This window comes from Panthera tigris, chromosome F2 (genome assembly GCF_018350195.1).
Source record: "Panthera tigris isolate Pti1 chromosome F2, P.tigris_Pti1_mat1.1, whole genome shotgun sequence".
NCBI classification, from domain to species: domain Eukaryota; kingdom Metazoa; phylum Chordata; class Mammalia; order Carnivora; family Felidae; genus Panthera; species Panthera tigris.
The window spans coordinates 37554532-37574064 of record NC_056676.1 but is presented as its reverse complement, the minus strand read 5'-3'; the positions used below and the strand labels follow the sequence as shown (position 1 = coordinate 37574064).

General features: G+C 38.8%; 1 long non-coding RNA gene across 2 annotated transcripts in view; it reads right to left on the bottom strand.

The window, feature by feature from the left end:
• Positions 1–9176: 9176 nt before the first annotated feature.
• LOC102951388 overlaps positions 9177–19533 on the bottom strand; it is a 34125-nt gene continuing 23768 nt past the window's right edge. For both annotated transcript variants that reach the window (XR_006212920.1, XR_006212919.1), the window contains exons 5-6: positions 16590–16631; positions 9177–9381 (exon numbers count right to left, since the gene is read on the bottom strand). This is a non-coding gene — a long non-coding RNA (uncharacterized LOC102951388). The remainder of the gene's footprint in view (positions 9382–16589; positions 16632–19533) is intronic.

The following is a 19533-nucleotide window of genomic DNA, read 5'->3' as shown; positions in this document are numbered from 1 at the left end:
CCTGCTTCGGATTCTGTGTCTCCCTCTCTCTCTCTGCCCCTCCCCCACTCATGCTCTGTCTCTCTCTGTCAAAAATAAATAAAAATTTAAAAAAATTTTTTAAAAAGAGTAGGTTAAGAGAACTCAGCAACTTCATCAAGTATAATAACATATGAATTATAGGGACCCCGGAAGGAGAAGAGAGAAAAAAGGCACAAATAAGGAGAAATAATGGCTGAAAGCTTCCCTAATCTGAGGAATGAAACAGACATCCCATCCAAAAGACACAGAGAGCCCCCCAAAAAATCACCCCAGGGACATCCACACCAACATACATAGTAATTAAATGGCAAAAAGTAATGACAAAGAAAATTTAAAAGTAGCAAGAGGGGTGCCTGGGTAGCTCAGTCAAGTAAGCATGCAACACTTGATTTTAGCTCAGACAATGATCTCACATTTATGGATGCAAGCCCCACATCAGACTCCGTGCTGAGTGTGGAGCCTGTTTGAGATTCTCTCTCTTCCTCTGCCCTTCCTCTGCTCATGTGTGTGCTCTCGTTCTCTCTCTCTCTCTCTCTCTCTCTGTAAAAAAATAAATAAATAAATAAAATCAAAAGACTAAAAAAATAAAAACAACAAGAGAAAAGAAAACAGTTACATAAAAAAGAAGGCCCATAAGGCCATGAGTTGATTTGTCAGCAGAAATTTTGCAGGCCAGAAGGGAGTGGCAAGATACTTTCAAAGTGCTAAAGGGAAAAAAATCTGCAACCAAGAATATTTTATCCAGTAAAACTATCATTCAGAAAAGAAGAAGAGACAGTTTCCCAGAAAAGCAAAAGTCAAAGGAGTTCATCACCACTAAACCAGCCTCATAAATTAAAGGGAATTCTTTTTTTATTTTATTTTATTTTTTTTATTTATTTTTGGGACAGAGAGAGACAGAGCATGAACGGGGGAGGGGCAGAGAGAGAGGGAGACACAGAATGGGAAACAGGCTCCAGGCTCCGAGCCATCAGCCCAGAGCCTGACGCGGGGCTCGAACTCATGGACCGCGAGATCGTGACCTGGCTGAAGTCGGACGCTTAACCGACTGCGCCACCCAGGCGCCCCAAATTAAAGGGAATTCTTAGAATGGAAAGAAAAGGCCACAACCAAGAGTAAGGAAACTAGAGAAAGGAAAAAATTTCACAGGTAAATAAAAACATGTTAAAAGCAGTAAATTAATCACTTTTAAAACCATATGGAGATTAAAGTACACAAGCAGTGGGGCATCTGGGTGGCTCAGTCGGTTAAGCGGCCTTCAGCTCAGGTCATGATCTCATGGGCCGTGAGTTCGAGCCCCGCGTCAGGCTCTGTGCTGACTGCTCAGAGCCTGGAGCCTGTTTCGGATTCTGTGTCTCCCTCTCTCTCTGACCCTCCCCCATTCATGCTCTGTCTCTCTCTGTCTCAAAAATAAATAAAACATTAAAAAAAAATAAACCATAAAGTACACAAGCAGTAACATCAGTTATATCTATAAATATCTATATCTATAAAAATCAGTCAAAGGATTCACAAAACCGAAGGATGTAAAGTGACATCATATACATAAAATGTGGGAGAGGGTGACTAAAATTTAGTCCTTTTGGAATGGGTTTAGACTCCAGTGACCATAAAGTTAATATACCCTGCTATATGCATAGGGTGTTAGATGTCAACCTTATGGTAACCACAAATCAAAAAGTTACACAGATATGCAAAAAATAAAGAGAACAGAATCTAAGCATATCACTAAAGAAAGCAATCAAATCACAAGGGAAAAGAACAAGGGAAGAAAGGAACACAGAAGAACTGCAAAAACAACCATAAAACAAGTAACAAAATGGCATTAAGTATATACCTATCAATAATCACATTGAATGTAAATGGACTAATCGCTTCTCGGCCTTTTGGCTAAGAGCAAATGAATGTAAATGGACTAAATGCTCCAACCAAAAGAGTTAGGGTGACTGAATGGATAAAAAAATAAAGATTCATCTACATGTTGCCTACAAGAGACCCATTTCAGATTTAAAGAAACATGCAGATTGAAAATGAAGGAATGGAAAAACATTTATCATGCAAATGGAAGTGAAAATAAAGTTGGGGTTACAACTTTGGAGTATTACTTTGTTGGACAAAATAACCTTTAAAACAAAGACTGGAGCAAGAAGGGCACTATATAATGATAAAGGGAATGATTCAACAAGAAGATATAACAATGTAAATCAATATTTATGAACCCAACAGGAAAGCACCCAACTATGTAAAGCAACTATTAACAGACAGAAAATTATTAATGAAATAATCAATAGTAATATAAGAGTGGGGAACTTTAAAACCCTGCTCACATCAATGGATTGATCATTCAGACAGAAAATCAATAAGGAAACAGTGGCTCTGAATGACACACTGGATCAGATGGATCTAACACATATATTCAGAACATGCAATCCCAAACAGCAGAATTCATATTCTTTTCATGGGCACATGGGGCATTCTCCAGAATAGATCACATGCTAGGCCACAAAACAAGCCTCAATAAATTAAAAAACGACTGCAGTCTGGGCGCCTGGGTAGCTCAATTGGTTAAGTGTCCGACTTTGTCTCAGGTCATGATCTCGCAGTTCGTGAGTTCAAGCCCCGCGTCTGGCTCTGTGCTGACAGTTCAGAGCCTGGAACCTGCTTCGGATTCTGTGTCTCCCTCTCTGCTCCTCCCCCACTCACACTGTTTCTGTCTCTCTCTCAAAAATAAAGATTGAAAAAAAATTTATAAAAAAAAAAAAAGACTGCAGTCATATAACATATCTTTTCTAATCATAAAAGTTTGAAACTAGAAATCAGTCACAAGAAAAAAATCTGAAAAGAACACAAATACATGGAGGTTAAATAACATACTACTAAACAATGAATGCATAAACCAAAAAATTAAAGAGGAAATTAAAAAAATACATGGAGACAAATGAAAATGAAGTACAATGGTCTAAAATCTTTGGGATGCAGCAAAGGCTGTTCTAAGAGTGAAGATTACAGCAATACAAGCCTCCTTCAAGGGACAAAAAAAAAATCTCAAATAACGTATGGTTACATCTAAAGAAGCTAGAAGAAAATGAACAAATACAGCCAAAAGCCAGTAGAAGGAAGAACATAATAAAGATTAAAGTAGAAATAAATGAAATAGAGTATAAAAAACCAATAGAACAGATCAATGAAATCAGGAGGTGGTTCTTTGAAAAGATCAACAAAAATAATAAACCTTTAGCCAGATTCATAAAAAAAAAAAAAAAAAGGAGAGAGAGGAGAGTGAGAGAGAGGACTTAAATAAACAAAGTCAGAAATGAAAGAGGAGAATTAACAATCAGCATCACAGAAATACAAACCATTACAAGAAAATGTTATGAAAAATTATATGCCAATGACAAACTGGACAACCTAGAGAAAATGGATAAATTCCCAGAAATATATAACCTTCCAAAACTGAATCAGGAGGAACTAGAAAATTTGAACAGATCAATTACTAGCAATGAAATTGAGTCAGTAATCAAAAAACTCGAAACAAACAAAAGTCCTGACCAGATGGCTTCACAGGTCAATTCTATAAGCATTTAAAGACGAGTTAATATCTATTCTTTTCAAACTATTCCAAAAAATAAAAGGGGAGAGTTTCCAAATTCACTCTATGAGGCCAGCATTACCCTAATATTAAACCAGACAAAAACATTACAGAAAAAGAAAACTACAGGACAATATCTCTAATGAATATAGATGTAAAAATCCTCAGCAAAATATTAGCAAACCAAATCCAACAATGCATTAAAAAAATCATTTATCGTATCAAGTGAGATTTACTCCAAGGATGCAGAAGTGGTTTGATATTTGCAAATTAGTCAGTGTAACACATCACATTAACAAGAGCATAAAAACCATATAATCATTTCAATAGATGCAGAAAAAGAATGTGACAAAGTGCTACATCCATTCATGATAATTACCCTCAAAAAAGTAGGTTTAGAAGGGAGTACACCTCAGCATAATAAAGGCCATATATGAAAAGCCCACAACTAACATCACACTCAAGAGTGAAAATCAAAGCTTTTCTCCTAAGATCAGGAGGAAGATAGGGACGTCCACTCTCACTACTTTCATTTATCATAGTACTGGAAGTCCTGACCTCAGAAATTAGACAAGAAAAGAAATAAGAGGTATACAAATTGGTAAGAAAGAAGTAAAACTTTCACTATTTGCAGATGACATGACACTGTATTTAGAAAATTCTAAAATTCCACCAAAAAAAACCCCTGCTAGAATTGATAGGAATTCAGTAAAGTTGCAGAATACAAAATCAATATACAGAAATCTGTTGAATTTCTACACTAATAATGAAGTGCCAGGAAAAAAAATAAGAAAACAATCCAATTTACAATTATACCAAAACAAATAAAATGCCCAGGAATAAACTTAACCAAGGAAAGACCTGTAGTGTGAAAACTATAAAACACTGATGAAAGAAATTGAAAATGACACAAGCAAACAGAAAGATATTCCATGCTCATGGGTTGAGAGAACCAATATTGTTAAAATCGCATACTACCCAAAGCAATCTACAGATTTAATGTTACCCCTATCAAAATACCAACAGTATTTTTCACAAAACTAGAACAAATAATCCTAAAATTTGTATGGAACCACACATGCACACACACACACACAAAAACCAAATAGCCACAGAAATCTTGAAAAAGAGGAACAAAACTGGAGGTATCACAATTCCAGAATTTAAGATACACTACAAAGCTATACTAATCAAAACAGTATGGTACCAGCACTACGTCAGACACATAGATCAGTGGAACAGACAGAGAGCCCAGAAATAAACCCATGATTATATGGTCAATTATTCTTTAACAAAGCAGGCAAAAATATATAATGAGAAAAAGACCTTCTCCTCAACAAACGATGTTAGGAAGACTGGACAACTGCATGCAGAAGAATGAAACTGGACCACTGTCTTACACCATACACAAAAACAAACTCAAAATGGGGCACCTGGGTGGCTCAGTCGATTAAGCGTCTGACTTCAGCTCAGGTCATGATCTCACAGTCTGAGTTCGAGCCCCGCGTCAGGCTCTGTGCTGACAGCTCAGAGCCTGGAGCCTGCTTTGGATTCTGTGTCTCCCTCTCTCTCTGCCCCTCCCCTGCTCGTGCTCTGTCTCTCTTTGTCTCAAAAATAAAAAAAATAAAAAATTAAAAAAATTAAAAAATAAACTCAAAGTGGATTAAAGACCTAAATATGAGATCTGAAACCATCAAATTACTAGAAGAAAACATAATAGTTTCTTTGACATGGGCCAGAGAAACATTTTTCTAAATATGTCTCCTCTGGCATGGGAAATAAAAGCAAAATTGAACCATCAAGATGACACCCAAATAAAAAGCTTTTGCACAGTGAAGGAAACCATCAGCAAAATAAAAAGGCAACCTACTGAATGGGAGAAGATATTTTCTTTTTTTTTTTTTTTTTTTTTTTTTTCAACGTTTATTGATTTTTGGGACAGAGAGAGACAGAGCATGAACGGGGGAGGGACAGAGAGAGAGGGAGACACAGAATCGGAAACAGGCTCCAGGCTCTGAGCCATCAGCCCAGAGCCTGACGCGGGGCTCAAACTCACGGACCGTGAGATCGTGACCTGGCTGAAGTCGGACGCTTAACCGACTGCGCCACCCAGGCGCCCCGAGAAGATATTTTCAAATGATACATTGGATAAGGAATGAATATCCAGAATATACAACTTAATCAACTCAACACCAAAATCATCATCATCATCTTCATCCTCCTCATCACCGTCCAATTCAAAATGGGCAGAGGACATCAACAGATATTTTTCCAGTGAAGACATACAGATGGCCAAAAGACACTCTGGCCAACACCAGTCATCATTATGGAAATGCAAATTAAAACAATGAGATATCACCTCGCACCCATCAGAATGGCTAAAATCAACAACACAAGAAATAAGTGTGTTGGCAAGGGTGTGGGAAAAAAAGGAAGCCTCGTGCACTGTTGGTGAGAATGCAAACTAGTGTAGCTACTGTGGAACACAGTATGGAGGTTCCTCAAAAAATTAAAAATAGAATTACCATAGGCTCTAGTAACACCACTGTGGGGCATTTACCCAAAGAAAATGAAAATGCTAATTCAAATATATATATATATATCCCTATGTTTACAATAGCCAAGATACGGAAGTAGCCCGTGTCCGTGCATAGATGAATGGGTAAAGAAGGTGGTGGTGGTGGTGGTGGTGGTGTGTGTGTGTGTGTGTGTGTGTGTGTGTGTGTATATATATGATGGAATATTTTTCAGCCGCAAGAAAAGAATGAAACCTTGCTATTTACAACAACATGGATGGATCTAGAGGGTATAATGGTGATGAAATAAGTTAGTCAAAGAAAGACAAATACCATGTGATTTTACTCATACGTAGAATGAAAAAAAAAGTAAAGAAAAGAAAAAAAGAGACCAACAGAATAGGACTTTTAAATATAGAGGACATGCTAGCGGTTCCCAGGGGGATTCATAGTACACTTATCATGATGAACAGTGAGTCACGTACGGAACTGTTGAATGATATACAAGTGAAACTAATATAACCCTGTATGTCAATTATACTTGAATTAAAAAATACTGATTGGCGACAACACTCCTTCTCCCCCCACTCCAATTCTGATCCAGTAGGGCTTAAATGATTTCATAATTTGTATTTTTTTAAATGTTTTATTTATTTTTGAGAGAAAGAGAGAGAGAGCGAGAGGGATAGTACAAGCGAGCAGGGAAGGGGCAGAGAGAGAGGAGGCCAGAAGATCCAAAGTCGGCTCTGTACTGACAGCAGAGAACCTGATGCAGGGCTCAAACTCAAAAACCATGAGATCATGACTGAGCTGAAGCCCGACACTCGAACTACTGAGCCAGTCAGGTGCCCCCATAATTTGTATTTTTTCGTAAGACTCTAGGTGTATAAGAAGGTAGATTTGGTGGAGGGGAAAGCAACTATTTTCTTCAAGAAAATATAATTTGCAAAATTTCAATTTCATCTTCCATTAAAGAAACAAGTTTTAACTTTTCCAGAGTAATTTATCCTGTGAAGTCCTCAAATCTTGAATTTTTCTGATTTAGAAAGGTGTTTTTCACCACATATTCATGTAACTAAAGGTGTCAGGGTGAGGAGTGGGTTCCAAGCATAAAATGAAGGTCTGTGAGGTAAAGTCAAGTCTCCATCTTTTATTATCAGAAAACTTCCCTGGTTTGTCATCTGGAATTATGTGGGATTTCTTTTTGTTTGGTTTGTTTTTATGTTCTCCATTAGGAGTCTATTTTTCCTAAATGGTTGTAATATTCCAGAATGTTCTTTACTAAGAGTGCAGCAAAGAACAATAACAGAAAGGTCTGGAAATAACAACTAGGGGAAACATCAAGAAATATTACATAAAAGGAAGGCATGGAGTGTGACTAGAGGTATGGCATAGATTCAAAACTGTTGAGTACATTTTGGAAGAATTCATAAGTGTTCATTTCTTAGATAACAATGGCTAGGTATCTACCAGGAAAGTATTCCTTATTTTTTTTTGTGTAAGTTTATTTATTTGTTTTGAGAAAGAGAGAGTGCATGCATGCTCACACAAGTCGGGTAGGGGTAGAGAGAGCAAGAGCGAGAGCAAGAGCGAGAGCGAGAGCGAGAGAGAGAGAGAGAGAAAGAGTCCTAAGCAGGCTCCATGCTGTCAGCACAGAGCCCAATGAGGGGCTCAAACTTATGAACCATGAGATCATGACCTGAGATGAAATCAAGAGTAGGACACTTAGCCAATCCAGCCACCCAGGCACCCCTATCAGAAAAGTATTGTTACAACTATTTAGAATAAAATGACTTCTGGTTTATTCATTTTGCTATATATGTGACTTATGCAATCTTATAATAAGATAGTCCACTGAAAGTACAAACATTATTTGTTGAGATTACTGCCTCCAAACATTCAGAGTTCTAAAATTTTATTTCAATTTGATCAAAACCCTTTTCTTCCTTTTTAACAACATCAGAAACAAAAATTATTTTCATCCTCAAAGTATGACCCTTAACTTTTAATTTTTCCACTTCACCAAATGCAACCCCCACCCTACACTGTCCATTTAAAAATATTCAACATAAACATGTTCTCATTTGAAGTGATACTCTACTAGCAGAGTTAATGAGATGTGTCAAGCAGAAGAGCTCCTAAATAATGATAATTACCCAACTCTCAACTGTGTTCCTATCACACGACATATAAAACTTATATAAAAAAATGTGAGCTGTTCTTTAAGCTTCAGACTAAAGTATACTTTACCTGATGTTTTCACTACCATGTCATTCTTACTTAAACATATTATTACAGACAGTCCCCAACTCACAACCTTTCGGCTTAATGATTTTTTGACATTATCATGGTGGAAAAGCAATATGCGTTAAGTAGAAACTGCGCTTCGAATTTTGAATCAGCAAGTCAGGCTGCAGTTTTCAGTCAGCCAGGTGGTCACGAGGGTAAACAACCAATAACACCTACAATGATTCTGTACCCATACTGAACTTTTTTCAGTTTCAGTTCAGTATGCAATAAATTACATGAGATATGTAACACTTTATAGTAAAATAGACTTTGTGTTAGACTATTTGCCCAACGGTAGGCTAATGTAAGTGTTCTGAGCACATTTAAGGTAGGCTAGGTTAAGCTATGATGTCCAGTAGGTTAGATGTATTAAATGTGTTTTTGACTTATGATATTTTCAATTTATGGGTTTCTAGGAATGTAACTCCATGATAAACCCAAGGAAATCTGTATTTAAAAGGTAGATACTGAAATACAAGTACAGGAGACTTCTTTAAATGAGTGTCCATCTTGAGGATGGCAAGAACTTTCTCATTCTTGCTTTCTATTTAAAGCTACTTTCCTCTCTCTGTATTTTACCTCTTCTACTTAGGGACAACCATGGAGATCCCACTCCCATCAGACAGTGGTTATTTGGGTAATGGCAAAACCTGCTCATCACCCAAATTGTCCAGGTGATGATGGTATTTAGAATCCGTCTGACGCAGATGACCCACACCTTAAGAATGAAAGATACTCAGGAGGTAACTGCCTGTCTTCTGTCTCCTCTTTATTACTCAAGGGGATGATCCCACACGATCCCCTGGCATTCTAATCTCTGACAATTTCCAAAGGCAAGAAATACTTTGCATTTATCCTAAATCTGTCCCCATGAATATGTTCTCTCAACGTGACTTTCATGGATATAGATAACTGCTCATTTCCTCCTTCAGGAATTTGTTGTGGTCCACTGTAGCAGGTTGCTCACTAATCATCAAAAAAAGAAAAAAAAAAAGATCCTTTAGATTGCATGGAGACTACTACTTGGTTTCTTCTTTTATTAAACTTAGGACACAAATTTTGAATTTTATTTCAATATCTGTATGTCAATAAGTTGTATATATCCTTGGCTCTTTCTGAATAATTACTCAAACTTTTATATCCCAACTCAGTTGTAAGGTCCAGAGTTACACAGAATACTCTGAAATATTTATATGTAACATTCTAATACATTTCTTTCCTAACTGCTGAATATACAGTATTTCACATGATGATGGTAACATTAATTCATACTTTATACTGTGTTAGGGTCTGGGCTTTGTATTGTAGGTGCTTAACAAAAGGTTGTTAAGAAAAAGAATAAATCAACTAATGTGATTTCCATATTCCCAAGCTTATAAATTATCTATGAATCATCCCATGTTCAACAGTAATTTTCAAATCACAATTTTTGTTAACAATATCCAGTTGTTTCATCCAGTACCATTATGGTACTGCATAATGGCTAAGCATGGGGACAAGGGGTTGGCCAGTGTTCTGCCCAAGTGTGAATCCCAGCTCTGTCACTCAGTAATGTGTGACTGTGCAAGGTATGTAAAGTCCCCCTTAAAAAAACCCCACACCACTGAGTTGTGAACGCTTGTGAAAGCCTCTTAGCATGGCCACAGCCAAAGAGTAAGCTTTCAATAAATGTTGGCATGGTGGCATGGGCTGAATGTTTGTGTCCTCCCAAAACTCATATGTTAAGACTGTAAGCCCCAATATAATGGTATTAGGAGGTAGGATCTTTGGGATCTTTGGAAGAACCTATGAATGAGATTAGTACCCTTATGAAAGGGACCCCAGAGAGTGTCCTAGCCCTTCTTCTGCCATGTGAGGGCACAGCAAATGGGCTCTCACTGACAACAAATCTGCCAGCACCATGATCTCAGACTACCCAGCCTTTCAGAATTGTGAGAAATAAGTTTCTGTTGTTTATAAGCCACTCAATCTATTGCATTGATTTGTTATCTCGCCCAAACTGACTATAAGACACATAGCATCACCCCTCTGGTGGGGGCAGGATTTCAACTTTCTGATTGTTCAATGACTAAAAGGAGGAGAATCACCCTTTCAGAGGTTAGAGTTTAGATAATGGTGTCCGATTGAATGAGAATGCATCTTTGTCAAAAGGCTACTGTTTCTCTTTTGGGTTCCCTCCCTCTTATTCTCACTCCGCTCACTCTCTGCTTCCAGGAATTCTGTGAAAGAAATCACATTCTATGTGCTGTTTCCTGATCTCACATCCATTCCTATCCCAGCCTATGCTGCTTTCTTCACTGCTCCAAGCACATGGTCGCCCGTCAATACCGTGAACTTGGGTCTTTCTCCCCTGCTATCCTGCCAAACTTGTACTCATGCTCTGTATCTGCCTTCACTCCCTTTACTGCAAAGCTGCAGAGTGCTGTTGGAGAAACCAACAATAGGGCAGACTGGGCTTCTGTGTGTGTGTGTTCTCCCACCTTACCCAGTAAACAATCCTTCTACACACCTCAGTGAGTTTCCTCTCCAATTCTTCACAGCAGCATTTCATCTCATCTACTCTTCTTTTCAATGTCCCTGACATTCCTCTGCCAACCTTGTTCTCAACACACACTGGACCAACAAATTGACATTTCTAGTTAAAGTAGAAATTTGTCATTTGAGGGAATGTATGCCTGAACACAGATATAAGGCCGTTTTTCCTCAGATCGAGATTCTCTAAGTCAGTTTATTGGTGGTGGGCAGGATCTGTTTCAGAATCATGGTGGAAAGGTCTCTAGGTTGCTCCCTGTCTACGGCTGGTGCTCCTGGAACACCCACAGTAGGAAGAGCTCCTGCATCTAAAGGAGTCAGTCAAGCCTGCATCATAGGTTAAGATTAGATCAAGAGAACTAGTTCTGCAAGGAAAATGAAACAATCTGCAATCCATTTTAGGATGTGCCTTTGGGTGAGATTCATCTGCTCCAATTCCCTGGTGCCTCATTTCCGTGCCAATCAGAAGGCACCCATTTCTTGACAATTTTGCTGTTTTCTTTCTTCTGGCACATTTGATCAGCTAATATTGAAAGCTCTCCCATCTGTGAGCCGTCAATAGCTTTACCATCACAAGTGTCTCCCAGGCCAGGCAGCTGTCGAAGCCTATTTAACAGCTCACAACATTGACTGGATTTGGCAGGAACTTACTTGGGAAGTACCGAACCAAAAGGCTAGCTGGTGTTTCATTTGATTAACTGAAAATCTAGACATTCATTTTACTGACCATGTTCCCAGAAGCAAGCAGCTGTGGTCAAGGGCCCCTGTTCAGGGTTTCCGAGCTGAGCCAAGACATTCCCTCCTTGACAACAAAGGCACGCTGGGAGCAGCCTATCGGAGCTTGGGAGTGAAGGAATGTTCTGGCTAACGAGTGCCAGACAAACATCTTTGATATGTATTGAGTTCTTCAGTTCAACTAAATACATTTATTCTTTTGCTGCTGAAGAAGGGGCTTGCTGTGCTCAAAGTCCCCAAACTGTCCAAAAGATCTGAACCACTCTCTGACAGATACTTGCCGGGATTACTGCAGTATCTTCTAGTCAGTTTTCCTGCTTCCTCCCTTGCACCCATTTTCTGGAGTGGTATTTTTAAAAGGCAGATCTGTTCATGCCATTGGACTGCCTAAACTTTTCTCATGGTTTCCATCATGCCTCAAATAAAACCCATGTTTCTTCTCCTGACTTACAAGGACCAGCCAATCTGCCTAAGCTCACTTCCCATGATTCTTCCTCACTAGTGTACCAGGCACACTGTTCTTCCTAACCCTGAGCATGCTGAGTCCATGGGTGGCTTCGGAACTTTATGCTTGCTATTTATGCCCTCTGCCTGGAATGCCCAGAATAATTTTCTCAGTTAAACTTTCCTAATGTCGTTGAAAACGAATTGGTACAAATAAACAGAATTTGAACGAGTGTAAGTTTATTTAGCCTGCTTTCTGGGACATACAAGCACAAACAGAGCTTTCTGTCTCACCTACCATTCTTGGAACATATTAACATTATATCCATGGTTGTCACATTTTTTTAATACTAGAAATTATGCTCTTCTGGGGCACCTGTGTGGCTCAGTCAGTTAAGTGTCTGACTTCGGCTCAGGTCATGATCGCATGGTGTGTGAATTCGAGCCCTGCATTGGGCTCTGTGTTGACAGTGTGGAGTCCACCTGGGATTCTTTCTCTCTCCCTCTCTCTCTAAAAGTAAATAAATAAAACAAAAGAAATTATGCTATTCATTTATGTAAGAAACTGGCATATAGTAGCTATATGCCAGTGGTCTAGTTCATAGCTAAAGACTTTAATAGGTTAAATTCCAACTACCACTCTGGATCTTTAAAAATTTTTTTCTTTTTGAAAGAGAGAGAAATAGAGCGTTAAGTGGGGGAGGGGCAGAGAGAAGGGGAGACACGGAATCCGAAGCAGACTCCAGGCTCTGAGCTGTCAGCACAGAGCCTGACGTGGGGCTCAAACTTGTGAACCACGAGATCATGACCTCAGCTGAAGTGGGACGCTTAAATACTATTTTAAGATCCAGAGAGGTAGATGGAGGGGTGCCTGGATGGCTCAGTTGGTTAAGGCTCTAACAACTCAATCCTGGCTTTTAAGGTAAAGGCTAAGCTGCTATCAGAAAAAGCCCCAAATATACAATGACTTAAATGAGGTAAATGTTTATTTCTCTGTCCTGTAATAGTCCAATGTAGCCTAGTGGGTCAATTCTTCTCTATAAGCGTATTCAACAATGCAGATTCCCTCCATATTAAATGTTCTGCTGATCCTTAGGGCTCATGCCTCCCCTACGAAGTCAAATTGGCTCATAGCCATATCTAAGGTGTAAGACCTTAGCCATATCTAAGGTCCCAGACAAAAAAAGAGGGAAAGTAATTTCCTTTTAATCAAGTAATTAATCATTACTGTTGATCACTTTCCACAGAAGCACTAAAGTCCTCTGGCCACACCTAGATGCAAGGGGGCTGGGAAACATAGACTCTACCTGGGCAACCAAATCCAAATAACAATGGAGGAACAGACTGTGGGGGGCAACTAGCTGTCTTCTATACTCATGTAGGCAGTGCTACCTTTGATGAGTAAACGATTAATTGACACAAAGATTATACTCTTCTCTCTCATCCAGCACTGATCTACTAGATAAATGCAAGAAAGGAATAACAGAGACCAAAATATTATCTTTATTACTTACAAAGTCCAGGGTGGAGGATATGGCTTTGTGTATGTTAACCACAGGAGCTTTACAATGCTGAATTGCAGGAGGAGACACACATCATCAAGTTTAAGGCAGCACTGAACCAAGGCAACTCTTCCTTGTGGTGGGGAAGAGTGTGCCCTTGAAGGAGCAGGAGAACATATTCTCTCTGTAGGCAGATTGCTCCCAAAAGGAAGGGTGGCTGGAATTCAGCCAAGTAATTCTTAGTTTTTTTTAATGTTTATTTATTTTTGAGACAGAGAGAGACAGAGGATGAATGGGGGAGGGTCAGAGAGAGAGAGGGAGACACAGAATCTGAAACAGGCTCGAGGCTCTGAGCTGTCAGCACAGAGCCCGACACGGGGCTTGATCTCATGGACCGCAAGATCATGACCTGAGCCGAAGTTGGACACTTAACCGACTGAGCCATCCAGGCGCCCCTCAGCCAAGTATTCTAATGCTCAGTTGTTCTAATCAAATTTACTAAGTATGTTATTAGTTCCACCTCTCCTGAGGTGGTGTGAGTGAAGGAGTGGAGACAGCCTGGCATGCATTCTCTCCAAGGAGGAAATCACACATCTGAGTGCAATTAAACTAAACTAGATATCAATGCATTTCTAAAATCCCCAGTTCTCTACCACCCACCAGTCTAAAGTCTTGTGTCTAAAGCCAATCCCCCCTTCAAAGCTCCATGCTGTATCTCTGCTCGTACTAACTTCTGTGGCATATATTTTTCCCCCTTGCTTTTCTCTAAGATTTTTTTCCCACTGACTTCCCCTCCACAAGCAAATGAACCCATATCTTTCCCATCTTAAAGAAAAACTTCTTTCAACCTTGGATTCTCTTCTAGCTGTAGTTTAATGTCTGCTCTTACCTTCATAAATAAGCCTCTTGAAAGAGTACTCTGAATTCAATTCTTCATTTTCTGTTCATTCCTCAACCCACAGGAATCTGATTTCTGCTACCACCACTAACTGAAATTGTTCTTACTAATTTCCAAATTAAATGGATGTTAGCCAGTCTTTATCTTACTTGACCCCTCACAGATTAATATCCTTGACCACTCTATTTTTTGAAAGTCTTCGCCCCCTCAAGGTTTCCATGACAATCATTTCTGTTTCTTTTTATTTCCTTAAGAAGTGTCTTCATTCTCTCCACTCTGTAAATGTTGGTATTCCCCTGGAATTCGTCTTTGATCTTCTCTTCCCTCATTACACACACACTCCTTGGGTAAGCGTCTAAATCACCAATATACTAATCACCAATACACAATGATTCCCAAATTACACCACTAGCCTAGCTCTCTCTCCTAAGCATCATACCAAATACCCAATTACTAGATATGTTTCCAGGGATGCCCCTCAATTCAGCATGTCCAAGCTAAATTCATTAGCTTCTATCTCGACCTGGACATTAACATTCTCCAGTCACCCCGGTCAGGAACCTGCGAATCATCTCCCATTTCACCCACTTCTTTAAAAATCTCATTTAATTCTATATAAAAATTACACTCAAACCAACCCCTTCTTCCTTTGTTATCATTACCTCATGTAGGTCCAGACCTCATCCATATTCATCTGTACCTACTGCTTCGGCGCCTGGGCTTTCTGTTCTGGCAGGGATAACCATCCTTCATACCACTGCCGGAGCGATTGTTCTAAACCATGATTTAAATCCTAAATATTAGTCAACAATTATAAAGTAACTGCTCTTGACAATATCTTTTGTTTCTAATAATTCCAGCTGCACCCTTGCACCAAACTCCCAATCTTCCAAAAATTTGCCTTCTATGCTTCTATGAGGCTGAAGACTCCTAGAGAAAAATAATGCAATGAACAAATTGACTTCCTTACAAATTTATGGGCTCTGTTCAGCAATTGATTTTTGTTCCCTCATCACTGTTTCCCCATAACATCCACTGGGAATCATTAATACTTTCCTCAGAATCCTGACATAATCACCACTTACCTCACCTCTGACAGGTAACATGACCTCCATCAGAGGAGGGGAGAGAACATCAACCCAATTGAGATTTTTGTTTTAGAGCAGTTAATGCTAACATATACTTAAGATAAATTAGGCAGCAGGACCCTGTCTAAATCTCTACTAGATTGTGAAATACCATCAGGATGGAAAATAACTTAACTTCACAATAAAGTCTAAGTTTCCTCACATAATATATAAGGTCCTTCATGACTCTGCTCCTGCTTGTCTCTGGCTATCCCTAGGTATTCCCCACCTGCAACCTACCAAACCACATCCTCCACAAGAAACTACTTGGAATAGCCTCTGCATAGACTATTTGCTCAGCCCAGATTAGATAATAGAATGACACTTTTGAAGCTTCCAGAACTTTACCTAATTTTAGATCAAAGTGATCACCATGATCTATCACATAAACAAAAGTAACAAAATGGTGTTCAGTGCTACATAGAGTTCCCTATAGCAACACTGCCCAACCCCCACAGAACTACATACATAGCCAACACCCTAGACTCAGAAAAAGCTGGGGCAGCTTCAAAGGAGTTATCATTTAAACATATTTTAACCATAACTCTATTCTATTTTTTTTTAAGTTTATTTTTAGAGAGAGAGCACATGGCTATGAGGAGGGGAAGGGCAGAGAGAAAGATTCCCAAGCAGGTTCCACACTCTATGCTGAGCCTGACTTGGGGCTCCATCTCACGACTGTGAGATCATGACCTGAGCCTCGAGATCATGACTGAAGCCAAAAACCAAGAGTCAGACACTTAACCAACTGGGCCATACAAGCTCCCCTATTTTTACTTTGTACGTAAGCTCTATTCAGGGCTTAAACTCATGACTCTGACACCAAGAGTCGCATACTCCACCGACTGAGCCAGCCAAGCGCCCCACCATAATTCTATTCTAAAGCAAGATAATAAATGCTAAATTCATTGTTTCTCAGTTTTCTTCTCCACTTACTCTGTGATGTGAGGTGTGAAGAAGGCTGGTCCTGTGTTAGTTCTGGGAGAAGATAAAAATTTTACAGTGACTTGAAACAAAATCTGACTAAAACTGTATTAATTTTATTATATAGGAGCCTATAAAATAATTTTAAGTATCATTGCTATAGGATACATATTTTAAGTGCAACCAACACCAGTTAAAAAAAAAAAAAAGTCCTGAAATGCCATATTAGGATCTGACCTATTAAAAAACCTGACAAAGAGTTTTTGGAGCATTTTCCTAGTGTGCTTTTGCCACACACAAGAAAATAGCATTTCCAGTATTATAGTACATATTAAACCAGATTAGCATCCCCTCATTACCTTTCTGTCTCCTCTAATCAACTGCATATTCCTGGAAGGCACAGTCTTTGTATCTCCAGAGTAGAACAGTCTTAAACCCCATTAATGAGTAATGAATGAAAGCTCCTGGAGCTTCCAGGGTCAAGGTTAAGAGTACTTAATCATGTAATTAGTACTTCCAAAGGCATGGGAAATTGTGTCACATGCTGAATTTTACAGCCCAAGTGACTGGCAAGGTGTCACAACAGTACTTTACTCCTCTCAGGTGTTCACCCTCTGTTCCTTCATTTCTGTGTGAAATTTATTATTTTTTTGGTTTGTATTTTCCTTTTTCCTCTCTCCTTTTATCCCTCCTCCATACAGCTGTTCCTTATGGAAATAAATTACATTTAGATGTTTATTGAATAAACTTGAGTTTTCCTGGACTAAATATTGTGTTTCATTAACAACTTTTTCTCAGAACGAGTCTGTCTAGATTGCTTTGACTTCTTAGGTCTTTATTATTTTGACAATGTTCATTAAGAGGTACTTAATATGAAATACGGTAAGTATATTTTTTGAAAGCACATGGTGTATTAATAAGATATTATCACTGTCTCCTACTCTCTTCATTTTCCTCCTTAAAGAAATAGAATAATATGTATGAGGCAGAAACAGAAATGGACTTTTTAAGTTCTACTTCTTGATTGTACATAAGGTATAATTTCCTGGAAATTCAGTAACTCAAGAAATTAATAGTCATTTTGGTATCTATACTTAAACACTAAAAAGTGCTTTATATAAGGTAGCCTAAGTAAGTGGACTTCATGAAAATTATCTGAAATAGAAACACCACTTTGAACCAAGAGTTACTTGTGGACCACATGTAAATTCAAAAATAGGTTCTACCATCATTAACATATATACAAACTTGTATGCAGTAAAAGCTATTATACTGCCAGATTGGATACAGATCTACGTGCTACTTTATGTCACAAGTTAGAGGTGTGTGTTTTAGAGCTGAGTTTCAGATATCTTTTACAATGTATTTCAGCTATAGTGATATTTCTTTTTTCCTTTGTCTTTCTAATGAAATATAAGAACTGCTGAAGCATAAGCCTAAAATCATCTTGAACATCAATGGCTATAGTCACTCCAATAGATAGCATACACGTTAGTCTTCTAATGGTCTGTGACTAAAAACATGGAGGCGATCCAGTGGGTAAAGTAGCTTTACAGTTAATGATCAGTGTCTGGAAAAAAATTCCTGAATGTTTTATCCATTCATTTAACAGATGCTTGTTAAATACAGGCTAGGCCAGGTGATGGGTGCTAGGAATTCAGTAGTGAGCAAAGCAGAGTAGTCTCTTGCAACTCCTGGAGTTTACAGTCCAGTTGAAATGCAGATTTTTACGAAGAAATTATTAGAGGTCTATGAAAGGAGGATGGCCATGGGGTTGAGGACACATAAATCCCAGTCTGAGGGGTCAGCAATGAACAAAACATACGTACGAGATTTAATTTCCCCAACCTCATCATTTATGCACATGATAATATCTCTTGAGTTAATGTTGGCTAAACACTACTCTTTGGAGGAGGTGAAGAAACACTCACCTGAAATACCCTTCTCAATGCTGCTCTGAATAAAAGTTATAGTCAAGGGCACAATGTAAATGTTATTCAATAGGGGAAAAGAAGTCTACTCAGTGCCTACTAAGTGCTAGAGAATAAGACAAACATGTCTCAGCCCTTAGGAAGCTTCCAATCTAAGAAAAGATGGCTGTGGAAGAACAACAAAACTTGACGAGTGTCTCAAGAGGAGAAGCTGAGGGACGTTATAATGAAGAAGTAAAGCCAGTCAGCCAGTAGCAGAAGACTTCAGAGAGATTTGAAGGTAAGTAAATAGCTCTGACTTTGGCATCTTCAGGGTTCTGTGAGAATCACAATTTCACTGCTCTGCCTCAAACAGTGTATCCTTTCACCTGATTTTTTCTTAAAATGCCCCCCAACACGTATACCCTCCCCGGTGTTGAATGGCCTAGGACTTGGTAACTCAGGTAAGATCATCTCTAAGTGTAAGAGAAAAAGATTCTTTTACCCTTGGTGCTCTTTTTATTAAACTTTTCTTTCCTCCCTTCTTACTATTAACAAAGTAGCAAGACTCTTAAAGCAAAAATTCGAGTGTAGGCCTAGGCCAGAGAAGTCAAAGAGACCTCTTTGCTTTCTTTTTATCTAGGCTTTAGGCCAACAGCACAAAAGGAGTCCTTGTAGAAATCTATGACTCAGCCTTGCTCACTAGGGCTCTGGGTTAATGCCAGAGACTTATTGTAAAGAATGTGCGTGTGTGTATGCTTACACTTTTCCACTGGTCCCCAAGGAATCAGAAGATGGCTGATTTATTTTTCACAAACTTGGGGGGTCCCAAAAGAGCCTCTTTTTATCAAAGCTCTAACAGAAGACAAGAAGGCAACAATACGTTGCTTTCTTTTAAGAAATGTACTCAATTACTTGAAATAGTTTTGTTGTTCCTTAGGCATAAAACACCATTCCACATTCACATTCTTTATCCCACTTTAAGGATAGAGGAGGGAGGAGGGTTGATTGCACTGGCAGATCATAGAATACTAATTAAGCTGCTT